The 10,096-nt window shown below is 33.8% G+C and overlaps 1 protein-coding gene across 1 annotated transcript in view; it reads left to right on the top strand.

The window, feature by feature from the left end:
• PRMT3 (protein arginine methyltransferase 3) overlaps nucleotides 1–10,096 on the top strand; it is a gene marked incomplete at its 3' end in the record, with an annotated part of 78,495 nt that overhangs the window by 35,332 nt on the left and 33,067 nt on the right. The window lies entirely within an intron of this gene.

The raw sequence follows: 10,096 nt of genomic DNA, 5'->3' as shown, positions 1-10,096 counted from the left end.
GAAGGATCACTGGAGCCCAGCAGGTCAAGGCTGCGGTGGCTGGGAGCGGCCACTGCACTGCAGTCTGGGCAACAGAGTGAGACTCCAAACTCAAAAAAAAAGAAAAGAAATACAGATGATATTGCTAGATTTCTTTAGCTATGTGCTTAATAGGGACTGAGTGCCATGGCTCACGCCTGTAATCTCAGCACTTTGGGAGGCTGAGGTGAGAGGATTGCTTTTCAGGAGTTTGAAACTGGGCAACATAGCAAGATCTTGTCTCTAACCAAAAAAAAGGTAAATAACAGGAGGCATCTGATAGCAGTTTTTAAGTTCAAAAATTTAAATATGATTATGTATGATGTTTTAATTTCTTAAGATTTTATTTTGTAATATAGAAAGATAGTGTTGTGATTAAGAGCACAGTTTTGAGTCAGACTTGGAATGGAGCCATTACTCTGCCAGTTAATCCATACTTTTAACTTGGATTGGATTATATCTAACCTGTTAGAAATATTAGTTCTTTCACTGTCAAATGAAAATAACAGGCTGTGCACAGTGGTTTAGGCCTGTAATCCCAAGCACTTTGGGAGGCTGAGGCAGAAGGATTGCTTAAGTCTAGAAGTTTGAGACCAGCCTAGGCAAAATAGCAAGACCTCATCTCTACAGAAAGTTTAAAAAATGAGTCAGGCATGGTGCCACACACCTGTAGTCCTAGCCACTTGGGAGGCTGAGATAGAAGGATTGCCTGAGCCCAGGAGGTCGAGGCTGCAATGAGCCATGAGTGTGTCACTGCACTCCAGCTTGGGCAACAGAGTAAGATTCCAACTCAAAAAAAAAGAAAATAGCAATGACTACCTCATATGTTTATAAGTGAGATAAATAAGTTGTAAGATATACATATAAATCACTTTGACATATTGCCTGGCACTTAGTAAGTATTTGAGCATTAGCTGTGGTTATTATTAACAAGTACCAAATGAATGTTGATGGAAAAACTACATTAATCTTGGTTAGGCTTTTCAAAGATATGGTTTGTGGTTACAGTTTTTATATTGGACAATACATATATATAAATATTCCTGAATTACAATTATAGAATTGTATATATGTCTAGATAGATAGATAATAGGTTTTTTTCCCCCTAATTTTTATGATACTAGTAAGTACCACATCATCATTTTGGGGGTTCCATAGAGAGCCTCCTCAATTGCTTGTGCTTGCTATCCAAACAATTGTGAGAACCACTGTCCCAAAGAAAAGATTCTTTTAGAAGAGTTCTCAAAAATGTATTGCCGATAGTAAGATTCTGGTAAGACAATTATATTAGAAGTTCTAGTCTTATGAAAGAACATATCCACTTATGAATTAATTTGTGATTTTTGACTTCTACAAAATGGGTCTAGATGTGCTCTCATTTTAATTTATCAATGATTAATTTTACAAATTGGCTTATGTTCTAGTATAAAAACCAATGTATTACTTTTGATCTCTGTGGAAGAAATGGATGAGGATTGTGATAACACTTATATTGTTTTGTTTCATTTTATTTCACAGAAACCCTGTTTCCGTGACTTTGTAGAAACATGTTTATACAGTTATTGCATTCAAGTTCATTGCATATAAAATTTAGTGCTAGAGTGTAGAGTGCTCAAGCTTAGAAAAACATTTGAAATGTTTCTGATATAGGCATTTAGTTTTCAGTTACTTAAAAGAATAAGGAAAATGTTTCTGGTAGAAATTATTGATAGAAGGAAATTAATTCCCAATCCCTTTTTCTTTCTTTTGATCTAGGGTTGTGGTTCTAGAGAAATAGGACAATGGAATTAAACTTATTTGTTATAAAACAAATGAACTCCCAGCAAAAACAATTGCTTAAAAAATTTATATTTTATATTTATTCGTACTAATAATTTATAATTTATTATCTATACTAACAACTTTAAAAATATTTAAAAATATTATTTAAAGATATTCACAGTAATTCTATCCAGATTTAAGAATGATACTCCCTCATAACCCTAAATATTTTCTTTAAAGTCAGAAGACCTTCTAAGGTATATTTGTGACTGATGTAGAGCCCAGAATAGCTTGAGATTAATATTTTTGTGTGTTTTAAGTTTTCCAGGAACACTGTCTACATGTTTTTTAACCAAAGGATGGGTATCACCTTGCATTTATTAGTATTCTTTGTGTTAAAATAGCATTTCGCATCTGCTTCAGTGGGCAAAATCAGAATTGTGAAGAAATACGTGTTCCTTGATTCAGCAACTCTGGCAACTATAACCATAAAGGAATGCTTTTCCATACACTCAAACACAGTAAATTGCTCCTCCAATCTCAACTCTAGCTCTTTCACTTGTGAAGCCAGAATTAAGAGAATGAAGCTAGCAGTAGTTACAGAATTCTAAACAAACATGTTTCTGGTATAACTTAAAGTGATCTTAGCCAAGTAAGCACATAATTAAAAATATTTTAACAAGATTTTTACACAGTGAAATAAGATTTAAATCCAGTGATCTAGCTAATAATTTTTCATTAATATTACGAGAGTGCAAGATACCTAGTATCTAAAATCTGCGCTCTGGCAAACTTTTAGGGTGGAATAGATAGAGACATGTGACTTATTCATGCAAGGATCCTCTGCCTCTAGTCACTATTGAGCCAAAGCACTTATCTTCAAACTTTTCTGTATTTTTAGACAGGGAGTTTCATCATTTTGTCAAACAAATATTTGACTTTCGAATGCTAATTTTAATGTAGTAGTGAAGTGTAAAGCAAATGTTTTCAACTATTCTTTGCTATATCAAATATCTTTTCATTTTTATCAGTGTTTTTCCTCTGTTCCCTGCTAACTACAAAGTATGTCTGGAATCTTTGCTTCAGTATCAGAGTAGTTGTAGGAAGGAAGCATTAATAAGTGCAGTGAGGAAATCAAAATCAGTTTAACTACTGCAAATAATTATTTTCTTTCTCTAACATGAGCTGTGAGAGAAGTTGCATTTGTAACAATGATTATTACTGGGCATGGGAAGTATAACAAATGACTAAAACTTTTTATATTTAATGAAAATACTGATTTAGCTAAATGAACATTTTGTACAGGCTGTCACCTTATAAACTTTTGCAAAAGATAATCACATATTTTCATAATTTTAAGACATTATACATGAGAATATATACCTAGGAGCTTAGTGAGGAAAAGTTTCATTATACAAAGCTTAATTGATTCAGAGGGAACAGCCATATATTATGACTTTGTGGCAATGGATTTTATTTAACAAAACAAATTGTATCCACATAAGACTTGTTTTTCTAATTATCTATAGAGCTCCTGTGCATGTTCCTCCCCCCCCCTTTATACTCTGTGGAAACTTAGCAATCAGATGTAAAAGACTAATAAGGAAGCAGATTTATTATCTCACAATTTTTAGAATGACTAGGCTTGTAAATATATTTGCTCGTTGAATTCCTTTACACTCAATTCTTAGTTTTCTTTTCAGACATACTTGAAGGCTTTAGGTGTTACCAATATGGTGATATTTGTGTGGGCCTCAGTCTTACCTTATGTTAGACGGCCACATTTAATGTTAATTATAGATGTTATTTTTGCCAGTCATTACAGTCTCATGGTGGCAGAACAGAGGGGAACAATTATTCACCAGATACATTTTTCTAAAATATAAATTTTAAAAAATTTGTTCCCAAACCTGTTGAGCTGTTACGTAGTCTGATCCTCCCCCTCTTCCCAACCATTTGCTTTGAAATATCGAAGTCGTGCCTGGGAATTTTTTGGAATTTATTTTTGAAAACTTCAACCAAACATGAAGGAGAGAGAATGATATAGACCCTTGTACACCTATCACCCTACTTCAACATTTATCAACATTTTATTATCTTGTTGAATCTGTTTTCCTCCCACCTCTTTTTCTGTTTTTGTTTGTTTGTTTCTGTTGTAGTATTTTAAAGTAAATCTTATATCAGCAAATGTGTCACAATACATTTATTCAAGTGTTAGAGCATGAGAGCATTTGTTGACAGTGACTTAGCACTCAATCTTTAGGTACTCCAATTTAATATTAAAAATTTCACTAGCCTAGGCAGCATAGCAAGACCTCGTCTCCAAAAAAATCAAAAATCAGCTGGTCATGGTGACACATACCTGTAGTCCCCACTACTCAAGAGGCTGAGGCAGAAGGATCATCTGAACCCAGGAAGCCGAGGCTGTAGTGAGCCATGATTATGCCTCTATATTCCAGCCTGGGCAACAGAGTGGGTCCCTGACTTAATTTTTTTTAAAAAGCAAAAATTGCTGACATCAATTTAGTACTTTCCATTGAATTTTCTTTATAAGTACAATTAATATAGATACAAATACAGTAACTTCTTATCCTTACTAGAGAGATTAAGAGGCTGTGCATGGTGGCACACACCTGTAGTCCCAGTTTTGGGAGGCTGAGGCAGGAGGATCACTTGAGACTAGGAATTCAAGGCTGTAGTGTGCTAGGCTTATGCCTGTGAATAGCCAGTGCACTCCAGCCTGGGAAACATAGTGAAATCTGTAAAAAAAAAAAAAAATTAATTGAAACATAGAGATTAAGTAATCCTGACTCCATAGTTCATTCTAATAGCCAATTTGATATTCTGTATTTTCATTTAGCTACTTACAGGGCATGTCCTGGTTGCATACAATAGTTTGCTTTATATAGAACCTATAGAGAGTTTGAAAAGCAGGCCTTTTTGTTTTGAATAAGCCAACATTATACTGCTTCTTCAGAAAGTTCTCCTTTTTCTTTTTATTATGAAAAGGTAGCGATTTTCATAGCGTTCGTATGAATTTCTTTTTGTCTTCTTTTAAAATTTATACTGTGCGGTAAAATAACTTCTGTTCCTTTGTTTGTGAATGCACCCCTAAAAAATATGCAGGAAACAGTTTATTTTTGTTATCTCCGGAGTTTACTGACCTGTGATTCTACCAGTTGAGGCACCAGCAGGGCATGCTTGCCTTAGCGTGGAAACTCACGTGTCCTGAGCTCTAATTTTGGTTCTTTTACTAAGTATCTTCACTAAATGGGCAAATTACTTATTTAAGCTCTAGTTTCTTCATTTATAAAATGAGGTTGATGGTATTTAATAAGATTATTGTAAGAATTGAATCCATTTATGATGCTTTGCAAAGTGGCTGGCATTTAACTGCTTACTAAATGCTAGCAATTATAATCTTGTTAATTATTAGTAGTGGTGGTGTTTTTTGGCTTGGCATCAGTGCCTCAAATAACATTTGCCTCAAGTTACGTTTGGGTGGTTATGTTTCTAAAATGATCATTTATTTCAGCTATTCCATTAAAATATTACTCTTTGTATTATTTCTATTTCACAATCTCCATTCTCTTATACTGTAAAACTTCAAGCTTTAGTCAGTCTTATTCAGTACTCATTCCCCTCTCTTGAACTCTTTTCTCAACTCTTCTTATGCTTGCCTGTTCTGGCATGTTGGAGCTTTCTGTAACTGTCATTAGTCAATGAAAACGACTTTCTGGCTGACAGTCTGTAAGTTGTCTTCCGCTTTTCTGAGACTTCTTTCTCTGTCAGAAGCTTGTATATGGCAGAATTTGTTCTGTTAAACTCCACAGTCTTACAACTATAAAATACTGGTAGAATAATAGGTAAGTAAACTCTGGAGATAACAAATAAACTGTTTCCTGCATATTTTTTAGGGGTACATTCACAAACAAAGGAACAGAAGTTATTTTACCCTGCAATATAAATTTTTAATTTTTTAAATATGATTTTTAAATTTTAAACATATGCAGATCTTTGAATTGTACTCAAAATAATGATAAAATAATTTTTATCTTTTATATAAAGTGATCTAACATTTCTAAAGAAAAGAATGTAGAATGGAATAAATTTTGTTTATTGATATAAGTTGACACTTTAAAGGATTTAAGGTCAGGCTAGATGTTTCAAGGTTGTAAATGTGAATAAAGTGGAATATAGATTTTCTAAGGGACAGGTAGAATGCACAGTGATGTATGGGAGAGAATAAGAAATTGTTTCTTATTCTTGGTATCATACTTTGAATTCTGTAGTTAATGATCATTTCAGAAACATAAACTTACCTAAGGATAGCAAAACTGTTTGGTTGCCAGACAATTATGTGTGTGCTGTGTTTACCCTTGGGGAGCAGAGGTTGCCTCTGGTAGTTGACTCCTTTTGGTTTTTCATTGGCTCAGCCATGGAATAGCTCATTATTCAGACTTTTGGATGTTATTGCAGAGGAGTTTTCATGAGCAGGTTGATCCATCCTATGGCCTCAGTGCAGTGCTTTCCATCTCAGTATGACATTAAAGATGCAGTCTTTGTTTTGCCTGTGTCTAGAAGACCATTAGAATGAAAATATTAAGAAAAGCCTAGAGGATATTTTGATTTTTGTTATGTTTATGTGTGTCCTTCTTTAAACTCTGGGACAGGAGCTTTATCTTAATCCTTTTATCACTAACACAGCAAAGAGTCTGATACATGGTAGATGCTTCTTAAAGTTTTTGAGTAGAACTAAAGTATCTTAAAGTAATGATTTTAAAGATAGTGGTGATATATGTAAGATTTGGAGCAGTATTACCAAATATATCAGCAGAAATTCTTGAAATAAGGGATGCTTCATATTTTATTCTAAAAATTTTTTTTTTAATTTTTATTTTAAAGATGTGGAGTACAATTCAGGGTTAGGTATATAAATGTATTTTTAAATTTAATAGAGATAACATAGAAGTGTAAGCTAAAGCCAAAGGGAAACTAGAACCTCTGATGAGGCTAAAATGGTTATATATATGCTCAAAAGCCATAAAACTCTGATGAAGGTCATGAAGGTGATCGAGATACCTTACAAGGAAACTAAATATATTTTATTTCTTACCACACCCTGAAGACTCTTTAATTTCCTGTCCTTCAGGGGTTCTGTCTTGTGGTGACTCCCACGACTTAGGGGTTCTGTCTTGGGGTGGGGAAGAGGTCATACAACTCAATATAAAGCTATACTGATGGCTAAGGTACAGTACAGGAACAGCAGGAAAAAGATATTTATAGACAAAGAAGTCGTGTAGACTTCCAAGTCATCCCTCTTTTTCCTCAAGAGTCTCCCTAGTTTTGAACTTCAGAGACACATGTAAGATGTCTCTACCTAGGGAAATGAGCTTGAGTCTTAGAGTCCCTAGTTCTCAAAGAGCTGATCATATAGGCATATGTCAGGTGACAAGTGTGCTCATGAATCTTCATGTTTACTTTAAACATGCTGTCAACCTGGTTCTTCTCGACCTGCTTCAGGTCAATAGATGACATAGTGAACTGAAAGCAAAGTAATATTACACCTTGTATCTATTTAAATCTATTATAGTAATCTTTCCTTCTCCCCTATATACTTTTTTAAAAAATTAGTTATCACCTATATTTTTCTAGGTGAACTTTATAGAGTTGTTTTGTCGCTAACTTTAAATGCCGTTTGATTCTATGTTCATTGTATTAACTCCCATGGTCCTTTATGCTGTTTTCGGAATGGTCGATCTCCCCACTAGACGGTGTTCTTCCTTAGAACATAGACCTTATCTTTTAACTAAAGCACAAAAGTAGATTAAAAATTGAATCCCATGTTCCTTATTCTGAAGATCCTGAAATGGCTCTTCATTGTCTTTAAATAAAATCTAGACTCGACCATCCTCTCTAAATACTTCCAACTTTGTCACTGTGTCCACACTACCTCTTGTTTCTCTAGTCATACTAAACTATTCATAGTTCTCTAAATTTGCTATTTCCTACCCTACCACCTCCCCTTCACAGGCAGTTGTATACATATGCATGACCCTCTCCTGCTCCCATACCCATATACATCTTTGTGGATACTCTTTTTCTGGCTAAGCTCAGGTATCACTTAGATAAGGATTTATCATATGAGCTCCTATAGTGCCCTATGCTGTTTACTGTTCTGTCCCGCTTAGATCATATTCTTTTTTTCCCCCTAAGATTTTTTTTTTTTTTCAGAGATAGGGTCTTGCTATATTCCTTAGGCTAGTTTTGAATTCCTGGCTTCAAGCAACGCTGCTTTGGCTTTTCAAGTGCTGGGATTATAGGCATGAGCCACCATGCTTGAGCACGCTGTATTAAGTGCTTGGGCTGTGTCTTTTATCTCTGTATGCCCAGTACAAGATAATTAATCATGATGTAATGTCTTTGTATCATCAAGTAAAAGTTAAACTGTTACTTTTAAGATAGGAAATGAGATAGGAAAGTATGTATTCTAACAAAATTTCCACAAAAAGGTTGATAATTCAGTGTTTATTGGGTTAGTTAAGAGAATTACTTAAAATATTCTTTTTATTACAATGTCACATTTTTGTACCTAAAAACCATGCTAGTTTTCCAGGAGGTTGTTTTCAAAGATAAGATTCATTAGGGTTTATGCTAAAGTAAGGTTTAATGAGTAGCCACTTGAGAAAACTAACTAAAATCTACATATTTTTTTCATGACTGGAAAAAAATCAGGTAGTGATTAAGATTAATGGTCTCATGAAAGAGGTTATCTGTGTAGATGTTATCTGTGTTGAGCTGTTTTAATGCAATATTACTGGGAATTGTGGGACCTTGTCTTTTTTTCTGTGTATTCCCTGAAATCATAATCTTTCCTGTTATATTCATATTTGAACAAGTAATTACTGATGCAAATAGGATTATGACTTGTAGCAGACAATAAACAGCCCAAGCAGATGGCCTCTTACAGAACACAGATCCTGATTCAGCATAACCGTCCTGAAGATATTTCTAGGCAGTGGAAACATTTTCCTGTTTTAAGAAGCTTGCCTTTTGTTTTCTTTTTAAGTGTTTGCAATTGTTAAAGCCTTAGTAAGTATCTCAATAAATAGAAACAACTATAGTAATTTCATTAGAAAAAACTTTATTAAATACCCTTTTTAAAAAACTCAAATATGACATAAACATTTTAAAAGACTTTTTGTATGAAATACAGCATACATAAAAAACAAGTACATAAAACATAAATAAGCATGTTTAATATGCATAAGTATGCATAAGTAACAAAATTTTAAAAAGAGTAGCCATCATCCAGGGCAAGCGATAGAACATTGCCACCATTTCAGAATCCTACTCACATCCACTGCTTTTTCTCAATTAGTGGTCTGTTAGGAACAATGAACAATTAACTCACTTCTGAGTGGTATATACTTACTAATAGAACTGAATTTTTTAGGATATACGTATCTTAAAATTTCCTAGATATTGTCAGATTGTTTTCCAAAGTGGTTATATCAGTTTATTTCACACCAATAGTATATGAGTGTCATAGTTGGTATTGTCCGCCATTAAAAAATCTAATCAGTTGTGTAGCTGTATATCTCCTTGCAATTTTAATTTTTGTTTCTGTGATTACTAATGAGGCTTGTTTTTCATGTACTTATTAGCCATTTGGATTTCCTTTTCTGTCAAATTTGTTTCTGTCTTTTGTTCAGGTTTATTTTGAGTTGTCTCTTTTCTTATGTAATATAATAGTATATAAGCAACCTATATATATTTTGGATTTGTGCTGTTTATACGTTTTGTGTAATGCAAAAGTCTTCTCTCATTCTTGCTTGACTTTTTAATCTCTTCGTGTCTTTTGAGGATCTGAAATTCTCAGCTTTTATGTAGCAACATTCTTGTTTATGGTTGCTACTACTTGTGAGTGGAATAAGAAATCTTTACCTTCCCTGAGGTTATGAAGGATATATTATCCTGTAAATGCTTTATAATTATGCTTGTTTTGCTTAGGTCTGTAATTTACTGGGCATTGATTTTCATATGTGGTATGAATTAGTGGTCCGGTTTTGTTCCTTTTTTGGAACAGAATAGAATTATTTAGATGACCTAGTTGACCTGGTCTCACCTATTTATTACAAAGACCGTTCATTTCTTTCTACTTATACTGTCATCTCTGTCAAGAACCAAGCATCAATATCTGAGGCCAGTGTAACCTTTATACTAAAACTCCACTAAGGCAGTAAGAGAGAAATCACAGGTCGCTCATTTATGAACATATATGCAGAATACTGGTCAGAATATTATAAAACTAATT

Source organism: Carlito syrichta, unplaced genomic scaffold, assembly GCF_000164805.1.
Source record: "Carlito syrichta isolate Samal-C Ts95f unplaced genomic scaffold, Tarsius_syrichta-2.0.1 Scaffold302407, whole genome shotgun sequence".
Classification (NCBI taxonomy): Eukaryota; Metazoa; Chordata; class Mammalia; order Primates; family Tarsiidae; genus Carlito; species Carlito syrichta.
Note: the sequence above shows the minus strand (reverse complement) of the source record. Positions and strands in the feature narration are given on the sequence as shown.